This window comes from Silurus aristotelis (genome assembly GCF_946808225.1).
Source record: "Silurus aristotelis genome assembly, chromosome: 1".
Taxonomy (NCBI): domain Eukaryota; kingdom Metazoa; phylum Chordata; class Actinopteri; order Siluriformes; family Siluridae; genus Silurus; species Silurus aristotelis.
In genome coordinates, this window is record NC_139574.1 from 21975704 (window position 1) to 21998795 (window position 23092).

At 36.4% G+C, this 23092-nt stretch overlaps 1 long non-coding RNA gene across 1 annotated transcript; it reads right to left on the minus strand.

The window, feature by feature from the left end:
- Positions 1 to 1569: 1569 nt before the first annotated feature.
- LOC310732280 lies at positions 1570 to 18898 on the minus strand. The gene is made up of 3 exons (XR_014535434.1): positions 18604 to 18898; positions 8828 to 8887; positions 1570 to 5035 (listed from the first exon to the last, which is right to left on the minus strand). It is a non-coding gene; the product is annotated as an uncharacterized lncRNA (long non-coding RNA).
- Between the last annotated feature and the right edge of the window lie 4194 nt (positions 18899 to 23092).

The window sequence follows — 23092 nt, forward strand, 5'->3', positions numbered from 1 at the left end:
GTACAGAGGTTCCTAAACTGTTCAGTGAGTATTTCAAAATAACTAATTAAGAGATATAAATAATATATATTTACGTATTTTTTAAATGTGATTAGTGTCATTTAATAAAAGTAACACACCCTCACTGACTTCAGTAGGTTTAGACTGTTTAGATAGTGATATTCTGGAATAGTGCTATTTTGGAATATAGTCTGCATAAACTGGAATATGCAACACGTCATAATTAATTTGTTTACTTGTGGATGAAGAGACTGAAGTATAGAGAAGCCCTAATGCTGGGAAGCTAGGAGTTATCTATATTCTCTGAAATCCAACAAATATCATGTCACACCATTGGATGAGTATATAATAAAATGTTTTTTTTATTAATCACTTATGCTGGAGGGTGGCATTGTGGCACAGAAGGTTCAAAGTTTCACCAGAAGGTTACTGTCTATGCTCTCTGTATGTATGTGTGTGTTTTGTTTCATTTTCTTTTGGATTTTCCCCCCACTGACTTTATTACTAATGTGGTCATTTCCCACCTACCAGTAAATCTTCCTTATCATATGCCAGCTAGCAACCAGTGAGGGTAAAGGCTATCACATGCTTCATATGAGTCACATGAATTCAACCAGCTGTATCTTTTCAAATACTTATGCTACATCACAAGTAAGAAACACTTGCAGAGGAATCGTTTACATGCATGAGCTTACAGATGCCCATGATTAGTTTGTTACACTGTGATTGATAAGAGGAGAGATTGTGCCATCCCCCCTAGTGTGTGTGTGTGTGTGTGTGTGTGTGTGTGTGTGTGTGTGTGTGTGTGTGCATGTGTGGGTGGCTCCCTGCGATGGACTGTGCAACCCATCCAGACTGTATGCTTATAGCCAGGTTTCCTGAGATTTTTTTGCTTTAGAAGCCAAAACAGCAATCGGTAAAGATGAATAACTGAATGAAATAACACTTAACACTGGGTTCTACTGTAGTGTTTCCCAGCTGTTTGCTGCTAGTTAAATATCTTCTGTATATATTAATAGAAAATTCACATAGGTTTTCAAGAGTTCAACCAAAATTGGGCATGTTTTCTTTTTTTGGTTGTGTGCAAATAGCCTTCTGAAAAATTTACTGTCAAGTGCTGAAGTATTAAAATAGCAACTTCATTGATTAAATAGGAAGCAGAGCCTTTGATCAACTGCTGTCTGCTGCTGTTATTAGTGATACAGACAGACAGACATACAGATATTTTTGTAAGTGGTGGATTGACAGTTGTAGTGCGAGATTTCCGAATTGTTTGGAAAAAAGTTAATCAGTGATGTTTGTTGATTAATGTTTGTTGTTAATTTTAAAACCTGTCAAATCATAAACACTTAACAGTAGCCCTGTACAGTTACATTTTATTAATGCTTACATAAACCCTGCAATAAAAACTGCAAATACTCACTCAATCTGTCTCTATAACGTTATGTACACATATTTACAATAGAACAGGCTGTCCTTTAAGAAAGCAACTAAATAAATTCAGCATGCTGAGACCTCACCAGAAGCAAAATATCTAAGGATAACAGAGGAATAACAAGACTCATTAAACATGGTTTTCTGTTTTATGCAAATAAGTTCAGACCTAGTAAAAAACATACACATTTTTTAGTTCATATTCGCAAAACATCTATATATCAAACATATTAAAAGTATATTTAATAAAATTGGATGCGTTTTTTTAATCCACAAAACCTTTTTTTTTTTTTTGCACTGCTACTATTATGTAGTTTAATGGATATCAGACATATTAATGCAGCGCAGATAGTCTGATTCCTTCCATTGTTTTGTGATGTCAGTTGGTACAGTTGAGGTCAGTGTGTTTCTCTGTGCATGTCTGTGTGGATATGTGTGATGTGCGCTGGCAGGTGCTGAGTGTGGTAGGGTGTGACCCTGGTGTTATGAAGAAGCCGTGCCCACTCATTATGGCGGCCTGATTCACAACACCAGCTGACCCGCCCCACCATACAGCTCTGTCCACTGCGCTTATCCTGCCTGTGTCCTTAGAAAACAGCACCCACTCACCTGTCAATCAGAAACACACATCAGATTAGATTACATCAGATTAGATCAGATCATTTTCTTTTCTGGAACAAGCACCAATACAGAATCTTCATTAACAGCTTTTAGTGATTAAACTACACTTTAAAATGGGTCACTTTACTTAAGATGGCCATCCAATCCTATAAAAAATCTTACAGAAACCAAAAACAAACAAAAAACATACATGCAAAAAAAAACCCGGAAAACAGACAAACAAGGACAAAAAAGTGCAAATATGTGCAACATTTTAATGAACTTAAAAAAATTAATGAATTATAATTTTGCAGTAGTAGCTGCTTACTGTTTTTGTGGTATATGAGGTGCTTACTGTTATTTTCAGTGGACCTGTTCTCCTAATTTGCACTCCATATTGTCTGGTAATGATCTTGTTTAGCACTGTTGTCACTTCTAAATAATATATTGCACATTGGAGTGCAGTATGTCATTCTACTCTATACTTAGAGAGGGTCTCTGAAGAAAATGACAATAAATCTCTACTATAGTACATGAGGTTATGATACATTGTGCTAAAACCAATTCTGTGACATTTCAAGCTAAAATTGTTGCACAATTGAATTGGATTTGTTCTTATTTTTTTATTTTTTATTTTACAAAATCCGATCACACATTTTCTACTGAAACACAGGTATTGAAAAGTGCCATTCCTACATGTAACCTTTACAAGTGTTTTCAAATGTTTGGGTATATGCAGCTAAGGGCAGATAACTGGGTGCTGCAGCAGCTGTGGTCTTTTCTCTGACAGCATGACTATTGAGGTCAGACTAACATCTCTGCACAGATGAGTGCATGATCTCTGAGCTAACACTGACTTCATTCCTCCATTATTTCTACTGACTCAGAGGGGCTGAATCACTTTTATTGAGTAATACAAACAACTAATCCATGATCTCTGTCTGTTTTTTTATTAATGACATTCTTACTTTCAAGGGATGTTCAGGAGAGAGCTGTGATTCATAGACATGCACTTGTCACAAAGCTGAACACTTGTTAGACATGATTAATTATTTTGCGAAGTGGCTGTGTAAGTTCTTTCAGTAGACTATTTGCATGCATGTATTCTGTAGTCACATGCATGATATGGAAAATAAGCAGTTACTTTTTTCTTTCAATTTAAGGTAAATGATATTTGCAAGTTCAACTAATATAGTGCACCTACTTTCTGCCACTCAATTATCGTGCTATTTGCCTGCCTCATCTTTAACCCCAGCAGCTTAATCCCTATTAATTCCTGCACACTTGATCATATCACAACTGCCTATGATGTACAGGTAATATATTTCTCTTTAATCCTGTTTCATAAACTGGGCTGCCCTTCCTGTTCCTCCTAATTGTGACAGCGCACAAAGACTTTTGTACTTCTGAACCTCTATTTATTAGTTCAATTAGAAGGTGTGAGAGGTGAGCGGGGCGATCTTGGATGCTTGCCCATGCCCTTCAGACAGCGAATGCCACCATATTGTGCTGCAGCAACGGTGAAAATACATGCAAGTTTATAAGCCAAATATCTGATACATTTGTGTCATATGTGTTTGCCTTTGCTTATCCAAAAGGCCACTGTTTCAGCTTAATTTCCGACGTTCTTACTATTTAGTTGATAGCTTTTATAGATAATGCAGAAAACAGCCCATGGCATTTCTGTGGTTAGACATTTCATGTTTCTAACAGGAAATCTGTGCAGCTCTGTGAGTTCGGCTGACTGAATGGGCTGTGGCGGCTTCCTGGTGAAAAACCAGCTGCTTCTCTGACAGCTTTGTGATGGATCAATGTTCTTTGATTCTTCTCTTCCTCACTGTACATGTCATGAGACAGGCAAGTTTCTTTGTTCAAACAGAATGCTGTTGAAGGTGTTCCTTCACACAGACAGTGAGCAATTCATTGTCCTGGACATGCTATTATTATTTTTTTTATAATAATTACTTTACATATAGTTAAATATTTTAAATACTGCAATAGGTTTGAGAATATATATAAAAACGCATATACACAATAAGTTTCTAAAATATTTGGACAATTTGTACTAGTGAAGACCAGTTTTATAGGTATTTACCTGACTAGGTAGTAAAGGCATATTCTTGACAAAACATGTCTTTGTTTTTTTTTTACTCATTTGTAGGCTGTAATTTCTTTGTGGTCTAAATGCCTACATAGCAAAAGCTCTAGATAGCAGCTGGAAAATGTTTTTTGCAGAAACAGAGAATTGTCTGGCTAGACTGTTTGGTAAGTCTCAGGTAGAGTGCTGTACTGACAGCTGATGGAGCAGCAAATATCTCCTGGGTGCATCAGACAGCTGCACTCAGTGAGCAAAAAGTCTTCGCCTAGCATCTAAAAACAGCTTTTGGTATCCCAGTGGAAATCAGACGTTCGGATCAATCATATGGCCGCAACCAAAAAAAGAAAGAATGGAAAAAAGCAAGATTGTATGATGGATATGAACATTTTGAACTGAGATGCTGCAGACTCAACATACACAATACATCAAAATGCAAAGTAGGATTACTGTAAATTCAGGTACACACCCTAAATACTTTATATAATCACAAGTTGGTATAAGTGTATGTGCATGTGTACAAATCTGTGTGTAGGCTTGTGTGTGTAAAGATTGAGATTGTGGTCATTTGCAAGCAGAGCGACTTAGAGGTAGAGCAGAATTTCTTATCAAACTTGCTGCAGCTGCCAAAGGTGAATTTCAGAAGTGACAGAAAAAAAAAAAAAAAAACCTGCATATAATTGTAGTCTGGTTCAGATATAGGGCTAATCAGTGGTTAATAGTGACCTGTTACTCATTAATCAAGACTGTAATAAATACATAGTAAACATATACATGATTAATGAATCTTATGCAAGGTGATACCGTGAAAATTGTAAATTGAGAGATTAAAGTTTTTAAACTAGCTAAATTTATAAAGGGAAATACTCACCTCTAGGCTTATGTGACTTCTGGTGAAGTGAAGAACTAAAAAGATGGTGGGAAAAAAATGATAAAACTATATTAGTATAACATTTAACACAGTCCTTCATTGCTAATTTTCATTTATAAATTGACTATGGAAAATAAGCAGTAAGAATGTAAATAAATAAATAAAAATCACTTTACAAACAGAATGCATTAGAATGAATGTAAAATATAAAAAGAGGATGAATTTTTTTTCTCATGTCTATAAGGATTCTTCTATATTACAGCAGAAGGCAATTTGCTCATTAAGGACCAGAGGAGCCTCGTGACGAGCTACTGGTCTGAATCAGACTGCACCAGTTCCTCTGTGAGCAAACGCTTACACACACACACACACACACACACACACACACACACACACACACACACACACACACACACGAACACTCCACACATGCAAGCAGGCCCTGTGGTCTCTAGGCTGTCAGCGAACACATGGCCAACAGTTATGGTCCCTTCCGAATGTCTGTTTACAGAGTGATTGTATCACAAAAAAAAAAAAAAAAAAATCATCATTATAATCTCTCTCTCTCTCTCTCTCTCTCTCTCTCTCTCTCTCTCTCTCTCTCTCTCTCTCTCTCTCTCTCTCACCCCCCCCCCTTTCTGTTTCTCATTGTCTCTTCAATTCCAAAAGTTTTAAATAAAAAAGGAAGCTTTATCAACTAAAAGGCACATCCATCATCTTCCCAAGTACAATTAATCTTATAACTGTTGCAGCCTACATGGCCTGCAGGAACAATAAGGCTTTTTTCCATTTTTGGCTTATGTTGTGATTATCTGTAGAAATATAAATGAGTGTGAAATATAAAATTCGGCATCACTGTTTCAACCTTTATTATGAGTACACAGTTATGAGGAGGAGTAGCTGCATGTGCTTTATCTTATACACGCGCCATTTCTCTGAGCGTCGAGCAGCCTAGTGTGCTCTGAACCTGAGTATTTGTATGTGTTTGGCAGGCGTGGCACTGCAGCAGTGATAGAGAGAAGGAGAGAAAGAGAAAAAGAGAAAGCAAGGTCTCTTTTCTTTTAAGCTCAAAACTCGTGACTCCGTACATCCTGAAAAAGACAAACACCATACCGGTAGAAAGGAGTGAAGAGAGTAGGGAAAAGGAAGAAAAGACAACAGAGGTGATGAAATGAAAATGACACAAAAATATCAGGTGGGCAGGACAGAAAGTTGTTAAATGTCGGAGAAAGAGAGAAACACACTGGATCACACAAAACGCAAACAATTCAAGGATCAGGATTGATTGACTTGGAGCTTCCCACACAATTAAGTCCAATCCTTATGAAACAGCTGAAATAAAGAAAAACATTGCAACATTAATCGGGAGCCCAAATAAGCTATTATTTGTTAGAGCTCCTGCTGCATTTAGCATATTGATCCAGGGCTAAAATGCAGTTTTCAAGCTTTACACTGTCCGTCAAACGAAAGAGCAAGCAGCAGCGATGCATTAGGAAGTCCATTAAAACTCTACGTTTCTTAATTAGCCCTACTAAGATTATGTCTTTCCCTGTGGGCTCCACAAAATGCAAGTCATTCTGCAGTGCCTCCACCCTTCATGCCCACCATCATCATCATCATAGTCATCATCATCATCATCATCAGATGCAGCAGAAGCAGCAGGGGAAAAAGAAACAGACTTGTCTGTCTGAAGCTGCATATTAAATTATATCATCCATACAGACTGATTGGAGGCTGGAGAAGGATTGGTAAGAAGCAGTCATGTAAAAGCTGTGTACATAGTGTTCAATTAAACCTCAACACCACACACATCATTAACTTATATGTAATGATTAACAATTATCGCATCCAATGGAGTGCTAAATGTATGATAATCGGATCGCTCGCTTCCACCATTTATTACACATTTGGCAATCAAGGTAAACGATACTTTAACATTTAAATGTTTGTCAAAGCACCTAAAATATTGGGTAGGTATGAAAGTGTAACAATACATAAAATTGATTTTTATTTATGCAGAGCAACATAGAAAACCTTTTTAATGTACTTTATAAAATTGGATTAGACGTATAACTTTGAACCATACATAAACATTAAATAAGTGCAATGTGAATAGAACGAAATGTCATAGAAAAAAGCCGTGAGTTAAATATTACTCTTCTATAATGAATTATTATAGACATAATATTAAAGCAAATAGGGGTTTAATTAGTAACCACAGCAGCACATACGAATCTTTATTATTTCCAAACACTTAAACCAAGCATATGGTTAGTGATAAATGTCCTGTTAAGGCTACCAGTGTTTTTAAAGAAATATTTACATTAACTTCCAGTGGCAGTGGAAAAGCATGCCTAGTCAATAAAAGCAGGGGGTTTGGGAAGGACTAAAAGGCTCAGGATGAATTTGGATCATTTAAGTGTGAATTTAGGAAAGATAAGGAGAGCAAGAGAGCAAGTTGGTTTAAGAATGAAAGAGAATCAAAGAGAAATTAATAAAAGAAAGAAAGAAAGAAAGAAAGAAAGAAAGAAAGAAAGAAAGAAAGAAAGAAAGAAAGAAAGAAAGAAAGAAAGAAAGAAAGAAAGAAAGAAAGAAAGAAAGAAAGAAAGAAAGAAAGAAAGGCACATCGTCAGTGTGCTGGTTTCTTGAAAAGAGATATTGGCAGGCTAGGACTGACCTACCATTCATTCTCTTTCTCTCTCTCTCATTCTTTTTCCCTCTTTCTCTCTCTCACACACACACAATGGACACGTGGCCACTCTTCTGTCTGTCATGCTACACAAAGAGAAGAAAGAAAAATACAACAGTCTTTAACAGAGTAAACGGCTGCTGTACACTGTGTTGAAGTGGTAATAAAAAAAAAGAGTGATAAGAGCAAAATAACTCATGAACTGCATGTGAAGTAGATATTCTACAAAATATATATTCGACAAATTTCATTTAAACAATCTTTTTTAAATGACGAGTTATTTTTAGTAATATTATGATTAATATTATGTACATGATTCTTATAGGTGTTGTATTACTAACACTCCTATGAAGCCATGAAATGTATCTTTGTGTTTTACACATCAGGACATTTTAAATATCATCATATATTGTTTTTTTCTTTTAGAAACACATTTTCCACAACAGAAGCACATTTTTAAAATTGTTTGTTTGTGAAGTTTTAAAGCATTATGCTGCAATTTCATAAATCATAGACAGTACATACATAATATACGAGATTGTAAGAGGATCTGCATCTTGTGAAAAATTAAACCGGATCTTATTTAATTTATATTTTCTAAAGATTAATGTTAAACCGTTATTCATGAAAAAAATAAATAAAAATTTTTTCCAATAAAAGAAACTAAATTTAATAAAGCAGTTTGTCATTTAATCTATAGTTCACATTTATCACAGTTTTACTTCTAAAATAGTGTGAGGATAAATTTACATAAAAAGTCAAAAATAAAACGTATATATACATTTTATTATAAAGGTTTATTTATAATAGTCTAGCATAAATGAGTTATTGTATATTTTCATATTTTTACAGATTAGGACAAAGACAAACAAATGCAAATAATTCTTCTCATAGGAAATCAAATTACATTTTAAAAAGCACACAGAAAAGGAGGAATGTTGAACATTTGTGACATGAAACTGTTTTACATCAGTAGAAACAATCTGATTTTTGAGTACATATTACACTGAGAATTTTTCCCATATTCTGGATTCAAGGGAAATCCTGTATATTATTTTCCATTATAGTGAGAGTAAATTATACTATTAATCAATAAAACGTTAAAAAGGGTTGCAATGTCTTTTTCTTCCCAACTTACCATACAAACAGCTGTTGGTAGCATATTACATCAGTACAGGACCAGCATCTCCTTGTGTCACTATAGAGAGAAAAAAAAAAGTGAATAAAAAAAAAAATACTTTTCTGAGCTCATTTCTTATATCACTAAACATTTTACTGCAAATTGAAATAAGAAGGAATTTATAAGTTCGCCTAGTACATAATTCTCTTCTATTCTTATCCATTTTATTAGCAAATCATTTAAAAATGATTTAAGAATCGAAGGCACCTACACACACACACACACACACACACACACACACACACACACACACACACACACACACACACTCACAAACACACGATAAACAAAGACCACTGAATAAATCTTTGTTGTAAAGCTTGAGAAATCCGCGAAACATTGGAGAAGGAGAAAGACAGAGAGACATGGAGAAAGAAAGCTGATTAATAAGGCAAAAGAGAAGAGATGAGTCACTGAGAGGTATTTGAGTGCTGCAGCGCTACTTTTCTCAGTGTGCCAATGGGTGGACAGCAAGCAGGTTCCTTTCACACAGATAATAGTGTCATTAATCAAGCGGTCAGTGCCTGAGCTCATTATCACATGTTGGCTGTATGATTATGCTCATTGATTAGACAAAAAAAAAAAAATCGGCTGTTTTTCTAACCTTGCTTATTTTGTCCTGTTATGGACAGATTTAGTCATGACTAATAGATTTGTGAAGGAGAGCTGAAAACTATAGCTTAAATCATTTTTTTTAACCCGGACTGATCAGACCTACCCTTGAAGGATTAAATGTACAATTCATCTGGATATTATCTACCTACCTACCTACCTACCTACCTACCTACCTACCTACCTACCTACCTACCTACCTACTTACCTACCTACCTATCTATCTATCTATCTATCTATCTATCTATCTATCTATCTATCTATCTATCTATCTATCTATCTATCTATCTATCTATCTATCTATCTATCTATCTATCTGAACAACTTATCTGGAATATATATATATATATATATATATATATATATATATATATATATATATATATATATATATATATATGTGTGTGTGTGTGTGTGTGTGTGTATATATTTTTTTTACTTCTTTTAAGAATTTTCTACTTAAAATTAAAGTGCTTGGCCTATTTAGAGTTTTATGAATGTCTCCTGGGTGAAGGTCCCTCATGAAGCTATTTGAGCTAATGCCAAAAGTGTAAAAAGCAAAAACTATAGCAGGAGTACTGTTTTCAAATAGAAAATTGTCAAATGTATATATATATATATATATATATATATATATATATATATATATATATATATATATATATATATATATATATATATATATATATATATTTATATATATATATTTACATTTATATATATTTCATTGTTTGAAATACTATTATAAAATTAAAGAAAAAAAATCCTTTTATTAAAATGAATGCCAGAAACAAAATGCTTTTTTTTTAGTTAAGTTCCTCACGTCATATGAAATTATAAAGCACAAAGGCAAGTTAACTCCATCACTATTCCTAACTGTTAACCTGTCATCAACTTACAATATGTTATGCAACAAAACCATTTATCAAGATGTCTTCAGCAAAAATGTCTTCATTCAAAAATGATTGAGAATGTCGTCATATGTATAGAAAATAAATATTATATGTGTTATTAATATTATTTCAGTGTGAAAGAAGCCATGCTGAGAGAGATTAGCACACAGGCAGGATGCACAGTAGGATGTACCCTATGGTATGGGTTTACAGACCCCAAAACACACCCAGAACTCAGTCTAACACTGCCACAGTCAACACATTACAATACTATAGAGCTACGCAAAAAATATTTAACTATAGACATCATTTAATATCTGTTCATTTTCTAATAAATCTGATTTCCCTGAAGATGATTGTACTTTGTATTTAGTCTGTTGTTTGTTTTATGTAATCTGTAGGAAAATGTGTGCACACATACAAAAATGAAATTTGAAATGTTTCAATTGCATTCAACTTGTGTTCTCTTATTTCTTAAATCCACTGTTTTATTCTTAAATAATAAATAAATGAATTACAAAATGCCCTGCTGCTTGACCCGTATAAGAATAAATACGCTGCTTAGACTCTAATTGCTTTCCTTTCCCTTCCTTTACTAACATGCACTTACACGGTATATTCTGTCAATTATAAGGAGAGTGGAAACAACTGGACTAAGATAAAAGAATATCAGCCACAACTCCTGAAAATTAGGATAGGAAAATGGGGCAGCCAAAAAGGAAACATTAATTTTACAGAATTATTGTAAAGCCTCAGGGCACACACCAACTGATAGCTGTCTGTTCCAAAAATAAAAAGTAGAAAATTCACACAGAAATATAGCTCGCCATGCAGACACGGCCAACTGTTCTTTCATACACACACACACACACACACACACACACACACACACACACACACACACACACACACACACACACACACACACACACACACACACACACAGACCTTTTTCTTACAATACCATTATGCTTAGGAGCACCATTTCCTTAATCATCAAATGCATAAAAATATATAACAGTAATTAATGCAATGCCTATGTCTAAATAGAATCTAACATCAGCAACAAAAAAAACACCTTTTGGACCTTTCTAGTTTTTGCACACAGTAATTAAAGTATTTCAAATTTTATTCATAAGTTTTGATACTTTCTTCTTCACCAGATAATGCTTTCAGAGAGATAGCAAATAGTGAGTGCATGTCTATAAGTATATATGCTTCAAGCAGTTATTGCTCAACTTATTTTTTTACAACAAAATGGCTGATATACAAAAAAATATAGAAGCAAGACTTAATTTGCAGGTGCATGAATTGGTTACCTTTGTTTCTCATATAAAGAGAGTAACGAACAACAATATTAATGCTCTTAGAATCATTTGAAGTCAGACAGACGAAACAAAAATGCATGGCGGGAGTAGCAGCACATGCAATATCGCTGACACTTTGCGACTAAATTTGTGCCGGCAGCAGAAAATCTCCTGGAGAGAAGGTAGAGGCGTGAAATCTATTTACGACGGCCACGGGCAGGAAGGTTGCCGTCCTATCACAAGAAGCCTCTCGAAAGTAGTGCAACAAGCCCCAAGTGTGCTGCCGCCATTACTTAACAGTTTTATTGTGTGTGTGTGTGTGGGGGGGGGGGGGGGGGGGGTTGTTTGAATGAGGTTTTTTGGCAGTCTTGTATTAAGGCAATATGATTGTTTTCTGCTGCATTGTGAGCAGCGGTTCTGCATCTTGAGATAATTCAGTTCACAGGATCACAGCAGACATATTAAGAGATAGCAGTGAACTTCCTTCTGGATTACATGGAGCAATGTTTTTACAACAGCTAATTATTTTACTTGAAATTCTCTCTCACTCACTCTCTCTCTTACACATATATTTTGAACATTTCATAGGATCAAATTGTGCAGGTTTTTAACTGAGGAACACATCACAATTTGTATCCTTTGTCTAATAAGTAACAGCTATTCTCTGCTGTAATATCAGAAATCACTCAGCATTGCTGCAAATAGCACGCAATTTACAGTGCACTAATCCTCTTACACTTGCAATTCCAAATTATGCCAATGTGTTAATTATTGATAACACTTTGAAAAATAATCTTAGATGAATTTTCTCCAATCTTTGCAGCGAAATTCCTCAGGGCAGAAAATGGCGGCTTTTGCGTTTACACGATCTCAGATAAAGTGAAGATGAACACAGTTTAAAGTCCTAGTGAATAGAACAAAGGACTCCACATACAGCAGTGTCCTCTTCCAGCTTATAAGATGAATGCTCATGGCGGTAGTAAAAGCATGGGCAATATGGCCTCAACAGATAACACTAATGAAAAGGCTTCTTTAGTCTATGGTTATTGCTCTAAACAGGAATGAGTAAAGCAGTTTGCTTAAACCAGTACATGTGACAAGAATCAGGCTGCACAGCATTGAATCTCCATTAGTGCAAACTGTACAATCATATTCCTGACAGGTACTGAAAAACCAAATGCAGAAACATTTCAAATGTTTCAAATTTTCCAAATTTGTTAATTTTAATTCAGTTCCAACATGGTTAACAAGACCTTATTTAACATATACTGTAATAACTGCAGTGACCACTCACAATAATTATCATAGTTTTAATTACATTATGATTGAATTAAAACAAGTGTAACGGGCAGGTAAACTCAAACAGAAATAATTATTTATTTAAATGTTGAAAAGAATCATAGAAATATTAATCTTCTTAGTCTGGAACAAAAACTATAGAACTAACCTGACAATTGCATGTGGGTATATTTCTAAATCTTGAAATCATTTAAGTAATATATTATTATAATAATATAACAGCACATTAATAGAAATAGTATTTTTTGTAAATAGCTTTGTAATTTGTGTTAGCTTACTTTGCAACACTATGCATTTAACCATAATAAAATGCATCTGTGGCATTTCTAAAGGATCCATAGTCTTACTTGGCACACAGATATACATGCTATTCCTGCTTGGCGACACATTTTTCTTATTTGACTTAGGACTCTATTAGGAAAATGAAATCATTCTGCATACAATGTAATAAATTATGAACCAAATGTTGATCCTAAATGATGGGATAAAGAAAAATAAACACAGATAGTGCTGTAAAGTTCAGTAACAGTCCCTGTATCCTCAGAAAAAGATCTCTGCCCCATCCTTAGCCCTGTAACAAAGCACTGTGCTGAACAAAAAGGAACCTTCTCTAGCAATGTGAGAGCATCCTTCCTGTCCCTAGCACAAGGTACAGAGCTAATATTAGCCTTATCCCAATAATGACACAGCATTTACCGGCCATTACAGCTCTTCTAATGCACAAGTTTCTTTGATGTTCAAACAGACAAGTGTGGATACGACACCTTGCGAGTGGCAGACAGGAAAGAACAATGAGAGACAGAACCATGGAGGACAGAAAGAGCGATGGGAAAGGCCTGAGCTCTTGTCTAACAGTAGATGAGTACAATAGAATGTGTGCAAAGCACTGAAGATGTTTTATATATATATATATATATATATATATATATATATATATATATATATATATATATATATATATATATATATAGTTGAATTAAAAATCATTTGATTTACGGAGAAGCATTCTGAATAAAATCTGACAGTTGGTTGCGAAATCTATAATATTGTACAGCATTCATTGTGAATATAGTACTATAACTGTTCTTGCAAGCAATTATATGATATATAGCACAAAATAACTAATTCAGAATTAAAGGTTTGTACTAAATAAGTAAATATGTATATTTAAAACAAGCCTAAACAGTTTTGCAGTGCTGTTAACTGTTTAAAATACATATAATTTCCATTATGAATACATTATGCAAAACATATACACAACACTGGATAAAGATAATGAAATATATACTGTTACTGTTAAGAAAATAAATCAGCATTTAATATTATTATTACTTTCACACAAGATGAAGAGACAAAAAAAAGACTTACCTTTCTTTAGCATTAGCATAGAGGAGTCTGCACACACACTCACGCTCCCATAAACATTCTCACACACGCATGGGCAGGCAGACAAGAGAGCCCATCATTGTTCTCCACAAACTCCTCCCACACAAAGCTCTCACCCAGTACGTGTGGAGATATGCAGGAGCAACAGAGTGCGCACACACACACACACACACACACACACACAAATGTGCACACGACAGCATGCAAGTGTTCAGACAAAGAATCCCGATGAGAATCCTGTGCAATCACATGATGCACGTGCTTGCCTGAGTGTGTGTATCTATTTGTGTGCATCTATGAGTAAGTGTGTGTGTGTGTGTGTGTGTGTGTGTGTGTGTGTGTGTGTGTGTGTGTGTGTGTGTGTGTGTGTAGGTGTAGGTGTAGGTGTGTGTGTGTAAGTGGCCAGAGGGCTGTTACAAACAGGAAACGAGTATAGGGAAACCCTACAAGGCACCATCCTGACATTCATGAAGCAGCAGCAGATATAGAACATATGTGTTTTATGAGACCTTTTAAAGATAATGAGGGTTCAAAAGCACACACTTTCACATCACATACACACTCCTTGCATTATTAATAACTCCTAATGGTGCCATTATGGGGAATAGAGGTTTTGCTATTTTATAGTCTTAATCCATGAGACAGACAGGAAAATGACGTTTTTATTCATTTACTACAACAGTTATATCCATAGAAAATTATATAACAGACTTTTTAATCTATCTGAAGTTTGACTTTTTTTGCCAAACAATAATAAAGGCTTCAGATAAGAGGATGGATGTAAGAGATGCTTGAGAGATGGGTTTGATTGAAAGTAAGTTCCAACAATAAACTATTGTCCTTGTCCTTGTGGCAGATTTTGTGGCACAGTGTAAGCGTGTAATCTAGCTGTTATAAACCAGAGAGGTGGGAAGAAAGAGAAAGCAGGAGAAAAAGAGAGAGGGCAGGGCTAAGAGACGGAAATGAATGACTAATTCCAGCATACGAACCCAATCAATGAGGAAAAAATGTGAGAGGGGAAGCGAGATGATGGATGGAACGAAAGAGATAGTGAAGGAGGAATAGATCAATGTTGGAGGCAGTCTCGGCCATTCTATGGGAAATTTTGCGTTTTTTGTCGAGACGGCTATTGTTTGAAAATCTGACAAAATATGCCTGTATAGAAAAACAGAATCCCAAAATTGACAAGAATCGGTGTACGTGATTAGTAAAGACTTGACGTCTGATACAATTTGTCTGATTCACGGTTCATCTCGAGCATGTTATATTGGACATGCTGCTCCTTATTTAATATAAAATCTTTATGTACATTTCTCATATTGTTTATTTATAGATTAACCTTCACAAGCATTTTTGTGAATAAATATGAATAAATATAACTACTAAAAAAATTCTAGTTAAAGACTCAATCATGAAGTCAATTTGAGCAAACTATATTTGTGTATATTACACTCCAAATAAAAAGAGGGGACGGAGAATCAAGAATGTATTAGAATGAATTGAACATAAATCTCGGTATCGATGTGATAACAGACACGCATGCACACTTGTGCGCATGTATGCATCCATGCACACACCCACACACACCCCTACACACACACACACACACACACACACACACACACACACACACACACACACACACACACACACACACACACAGTGCGTATGCATTTGATCTGTAAACCACACAGTTTTTTCCACAGGTTTAAAACAGTTTACAGAGTGCAATAACAAAGCATCATAAAAATCTAGTTCATTTCCTCCTAATTGCCTTTGTTTTGTGATGTGCCCTGGAGAACAAAGGAAGAGACCCTGGAATGATTCTGCAAGCATACTTCACGTGCACTTCAATGTACAGAGCAAATCCACCCACGACGTGGAGCTCCCTGTCAATCACACAGCTGTGGACAGCGCCTCCACCACGGCCATTTTGTGATCGTGCCGTGTAGGAAAGCACTCTGTTGTTCATTACGTACCAAATTCTATACAATATGCGTCATATAGGATTCATGTTAAAGCATTTGGAAGCCTTTGCCGACATTTCTTTACCATTACAAAGATCCTTATCCAATTATGTAATTAAATAATTTCATTTATCAGATGTACCGATATTAAACATAGACTTTGGGCACATTATTGGTATTGCTACTGCGTTTTGCTTGTCAACATGTTAATGGATATAAAGAGCTTTAATAGACTTGTTATTGATTTATTAATTCAATTCAGTGAAAATCAATTAATATTATTTAAATACAGACCATTTTGTTCCTGTGAAACCAACTACTGACTTTTCTGGCTCTCAATAAACGCGCTTTGATATAATTCCAGTGCCAAAGGCGCTATACATTTGATGCACTTCAGGGTGAATGTGAGGTTAAACGCTCTGCATTTGGTTACATATGGCACCACACCCAGAGACACAGAGTGCAAAATAGGACCACAGACAGATGAAATGATGATTAGAAAAATGCGTTCAGTGATTTCTGGTTAGTGTGTGTGTACTAGTTGAGTTTCTTTGAAAAAAATAAAATTTTTAAGTAATTTTTTTGTATTTTTAGTAAATAGTGAGTTATCTGTAATGATCGGTTTGCATATATCTTCACAATGTAGTCATTTTTGTATTGATTAATTTAATTTTTTTAAATAGTTATGAATATGTAGTCATTGTATATGAAGCGCATGTCCAGACGGTACTAGTTATATGAATTCTTAACCAATTTTTTAAACTAAAATATGTTCATCAGGAACACCCATTTACTCATATGTTCTACAATGGACTAAAGTAGTGTTTAATAGATTAGAATTATAGTAATATGGAGTACATGTAGGCATGGTGTATCATAGTGTACTGCTGTAGTGGTGTATGGTCAGTGGTGTAATATACATTTAATGCCATATTTCTTACATGCAGTAGTGAGAGGAGTGACATCTGCCCTACATGGGTTTTCCTTACTGTTAAACCCCTATCACATGCTTATACACACACACACATTTGTAAATGCATCAATTTGTAAATGCAAAACAGAAGCACAACTGCACAAAATATCAATGATTAAATCATCCAAATGGTCAAGTCATCATATGTGAAATATCTCTTCCATCGTTGTGTTGAGGATGAATCACATCTATGCAGACAGAACAGGTGTGTAAATCAAACTGCACATCTGTCTATGTCTTTAGAGATCAAGCACTAGCCTGGACTTAAAATTTTCCACCTGCACTCATAATTCTTTACTTCAGTAGAATATTCTAGTCTCCATTACCCTCTATATTGGGAGCAAAGCTGGTGATTGGCATTGAAATCATTTTCAATAAAACAAGACCTCTCCATTTATCCTCTTTGCCATTTAACCTCCAAATTGCTCAGAATGGTACTGACCAACACTACAGTCAAGTGCTGTCGCACATAGTTTTTTGTTCTTGAATCAGATTGTTCCAAAATATTATTTTCCAGGCGTCACTGTGCGACTTACAATGGGCAGAATCAAGAGAGTACCACACCTAACCTTAAATCTGAGAACGCCTGTGAGACACTTCACTCTGTGCATGTCAGAGCATTAGAATTAATCTTCATCATTAAAAGTCAAGAATGGGATTAGTCTTAAGCACTTCTGCTTTACTGACAAAGTAATGTTTTGGGGTGTTCTACTTATTTTCTTTTTTTTAAATCCCACTGATGCACAACATTTTTTTTCCTTACTAAAACCTTGACAAAATCTCAGTGCTGGCTATGAGGCAGTGCATCCCTAAATCTTTGTCTGAATCTGAGACTGTGTGTGTGAATGTGTGCTGCTCAATCTATTTGTGCACTGTTCACATTTCCAGTGTGATTGCGGCTCAGATCTTAGGCTCTTGGTACCATTTCTCACTCTATATCTTCTTATGTGAGAATTTGAGGACAGTGTACACGATGTTCCATGAAACTGACTGAAGGCAGTAAAAGGCCTGCAGGTCGGTAGGTTCAGACCCACTTCTCCATTGACAGACTATACAGCTTTGACAGTGTACAAGAAAGTATGCCTCATTCTTTGTCAGTGTTTGACAGGTTAATACCCAATTATGATATGAAGTATAATTGTTAAGGCGCATTAGACCTTGCATGCATGTTCCTATAGTTCTGAAAGTTGTCAAGGCCTGAGGGGTGTCAATGCATTAGAAAGTACACAGATATAGAACAGGTAAAATAATTTAATGTATGTGTTTGTGGGTATGTCTGCATGCTTTTGGTACTTACCCCAATGTTCTCAGCAGATAGTGATGTCGATTGTGTCCTCCTACCTTCCACTAGCCTTTTCTTTTCTTTCTTTTTGCATCTCTTTCTCTCTATTACACTCTCTCTCACACACTTTCTCTCTCTCTTCCTGTCTCCCTTCCTGTCTCTCTCTCTCTCTCTCTCTCTCTCTCTCTCTCTCTCTCTCTCTCTCTCTCCCTCACCAATCACTCGTCCATACTCTTCAGAAGCATCAGATCGGTCGCTTCACCCTGGCACAGAGAGTGGTGAGGCACATGGGAGGGGTGTTTTGTAATCTGCCAGGTTGTACCACCCATGGGAGAAAGTCAAGGAGAGGGGGAAGGAGAAGAGTGAAACTGTAACTGAAGCGCCTATACCTTCAACGCTACCCTCCATCTGCTTCTGAGTGGTTTCGTCCACTTCCTGCGCCCTGATTGGAGCTACCACTTCGCCTTCATTAAAATTCAAGGAAGGAGAGAAAAAAAAAGAGGAGAAGAGAAGGGGGATGCCTTCACGCCAGAAATTGATTTAGCCAACGTTATTTGCCCAATATGTAAGGATTAACATTAGTCATTGGGGCACGCTAAAATGAGCACGCTGCAGTCATATTACTGTACATACGATTTGATGGTGTGCGCTCTGTCTGCGCGCTGGGTGTGTAAGCTGCTGAGGCGGTGTGTGCTTGTGCGTGTGCATGTGGGCTGACAGATCTGGCAAGCATGACACTACAGTCACACACATCACAGACAGTAAAAAAGAAAGCTATTCTATTCGAACCTTAGAACAGCTTATTTGATGAGCTGCTCACTTTTATTGAAATAATTAGCTGTAAAACCCTAATTACCTCTCCTTCAAAAGGAATCGTATGATTTGGTTGCACTTAAACAGAGGTAAACGGTCCACTGAGCAGCCACATGAAGCTTTTTGTCTTGGTATAGGCACAAAATGCAGAAGTGTTTATCTCACATAATTTTCCATTCACTAGAACACTGACAAGGACAGAGAGAATGTGTGACGGTGCAGGTTTATTAACTGCACTTCATTCGGCACTGAATTGTTAGCTAATTATAGCAGATGTTAATGTCCCATTGCAGGAAAGAACAAATTACGTTAAAGACGTATTAAACCTCAAACAGAAAACATGAACTCATGTAATTTGTTGTAAGCAATGGCAATGCGTAGTGTGGCACTTATGGGTAAAATTGATGTAAAAAGGCGTGCCTGCATGATAATACAGAAATAGCAAAAAACGCCGGTGGTAAGTGTATTACACAAGCAGCTTCCAAGTGAAAATAGATCAAACTGCTCAAAGCTAATTTCTCAAATAATACAAAAAACAGAATTGTTTTTAGTTAAGCACCCGGGGCAGATGGGTAACGATGATTTTATTTGAGAGGTCTGACTTTTGTGTATTCACTTTGATTGACACAAAATGCAATGTCCATCGGGTCTCGTATTGATAAAGGACTTGACTGACAGGTAGGTGTGGGAGGGTAACCCACTTGGATGTGCATGTGTGTTTGTGTGTGTGCTGTCCTTTGTTCTTTGTCCAAATATTCTTGCACTCATGAAAACTATGTAATTATGTTCATCTCTCTCTCTCTCTCTCTCTCTCTCTCTCTCTCTCTCTCTCTCTCTCTCTCTCTCTCTCTCTCTCTGTATCTCTCTATCTCTCAAATTATTTGAATATTTGCATGTCTGAATATGCACATAGCCAAACTGTGTGTAAGCTAATGTAACCTGCTGTGTGTTTGTGTTAATGTAGCTTTCACTAAATAGCTGTGGAGTGAGGTTGCACTCCCTGCCCCCAACAAAGCAACTGCATCTGCACGCCTGACTGCCACTCTTACTGCAGACATACACTGTGTGTGTGTGTGTGTGTGTGTGTGTGTGTGTGTGTTTCTGTGTCCACCCCAGCAGCATTATAGTGAGATTTCCTTGTGTTTGTGTATATAGATGAAATTTGTGCATTGGTGTCTCTCTCTTGTGTTTGTATCAGCGGACATGCAAATTGTCGCTTCCTCGAAGACGGCGCGTTCCATGGATCATGGCAACAGTGAGGTGTGTAAGAAAGAAGGAGAAGGCGTCAATCCTGGCGAAGCTGCAGCCTGGAACAACCCCACCCTATAGGAATGCCTGTCTGCCTAGGCACAGTGGGGATCTGATTAGCTGCCACTACAGGAGATTGACTGAGAGATGGAGGGAATGGATGGATAAGAAAATGCCAGAGTGATGGCATAGGGATAGATAAGGAGAAGAGGAAATTGGCTATATATGCGTTCCTTAGGGAACGGCCTTATTGATTTGAAGGTATCATGAGACGTGGTAGAGATGGAGATGGTGGTGGGGTGGTGGTTGAAGTGGCCGTATATGTTTTCCGTCTGTACAGCATCATTGATTGACCCCCATCACGTGATCGTATTCAAGTTTGACGGAGTGACAGAGATAAAAAAAAAAAAATGGAGAGGGAAAGTAAGAGTCAGAGACAGAAAGAGAATCACTGTGTGGGGGAAGGGGATGTGAGAGCCTATATGTTTCCTGCACAGCATGAAGATGCACCATTGATTGCGGCTTGTCTTTAGACTGTGCAATTCCCCTTTGGATCTACATACAGTAAATGGATGTTTTTTGAGAATGTGAGTGCATGCATGTTGCGACAGATCATTCATGGATGTGGATTTTTTTATTTTTTTTTTGCACGTGTAATTGTTTATGTGTGAGTGTATGTGTGTGTGTGTGTGTGTGTGTGTGTGTGTGTGTGTGTGTGTGTGTGTGTGTGTGTGTGTGTGTGTTTGATAGTGTTAAGACGATGTGTATTGAATGATCTCACTACAGTCCTCAGAACAGCTCTTCTTCTAATGGACTCCATCTGTCTGATCCCATCACCCACAGAGAAGGAAGAGATCATGCTAATATTTATGCTCACACCACCCAATTGATGGTGGCCTCCTGGAGCTCTTTCTGAAAGCCTGGACACCAGGTCTACAAACTGTGGCAAAGGCAGTGGCACACTGAGAGTATTTAAAACTTTCAAATTCCGAAATATTGATTCATCTTTGATTTAATGTCTCTATGATTGTCTATTGATCTAGAGTGTCAAGTTATGAGTCTTCATTTCTAGAGCATGTAAACTGTTCATTATCATTACCAGTAAACCTTATCTTTCTATGTTCTTGCTGAATTCCTTCATTAGACAACCCTTTGTATCTGAAATAGGTCAATTAGTTTCTAAAGAGAAAATGAAGAAGTGTGTGTGTGTGTGTGTGTGTGTGTGTGTGTGTGTGTGTGTGTGTGTGTGTGCGTACCCGTGTGCAGTTAAAAGCCGGCTGTCAGCATCTTGAGCAGCTCAAATGCATGCCTGCCCACTCGCCTGTTTGAGGATACACCCAGCTGTCCTAGGTCTAGCTCAACCCTGCCACCCCTGTGTAGGATGAGAGAATGTATGTGAGTTTGTGTGTGTGTGTGTGTGTGTGTGTGTGTGTGTGTGTGTGTGTGTGTGTGTGTGTGTGTGTGTGTGTGTGTGTGTGTGTGTGTGTAGGATGCACACAGATGGTTGTCAGGGCTCAGCTATTTAAAGCAAAACTCCACTGCAGTGCTTTTGCAAAAAGAAAGGGAATTGAAAGACAATGAAAGGAAAATCCAAAGAACAAGCATTTTCCCATCCTCACTGTTACAATAATTCAAACTGATTTTCCTTTTCTTAAAGATACTGTACATTTTTATACAATTTATCAAACATTATTACATATAATACAATCTAATATGATGTTAACAAGACCGTGATCACATTTACATAACCAAAATATACCCAGTTTTTTGTCAAATATTTGCTGTTGCATTGGGTTAGCTATTAGGCTTATGTAGATAGCTGTAAAGAAAGATTAGCAGTTTAGCAATGACAAAATTGCATGGCTATATGATTTTATAATTTTCACTAATGCAATTTAAAAAAATTAAACATGCATTGGAAAAAAGTGTTAACATTTTTACATTCGTAACTGAAAGACAAAAGTGATGCTGTCACTATGACTGTTACTACTGTTGTTAGTTACATGTAGCAAATAAACTTTCTTTCGGCTTCTCCCATTAGGGGTCGCCACAGCGGCCCACCGCTTGTTTGATTTGGCACATGTTTTTTACGCTGAATGCCCTTCCTAACGCAACCCTCCCCATTTATCCGGGCTTGGACCGGAACTAAGGCTTGTGCAACCCAAGTTACATGTAGCAAATAATGCTGAGAAATCTAATTTGAGATAACAATTCACAGCCCTTATTATCTTTAGATAGATTTGAAATAGGTATGTGTGATGATTTACACATGCACACAATGCTACCCTAATAATGTTTAGTTTCCCTTGCTTCTACAGTAACTTTATAAAGCAAAAGAAAGAAAGAAAGAAAGAAAGAAAGAAAGAAAGAAAGAAAGAAAGAAAGAAAGAAAGAAAGAAACACTACTAATCAGAAAACAACAAATTTGAATACAGTGAGTCAT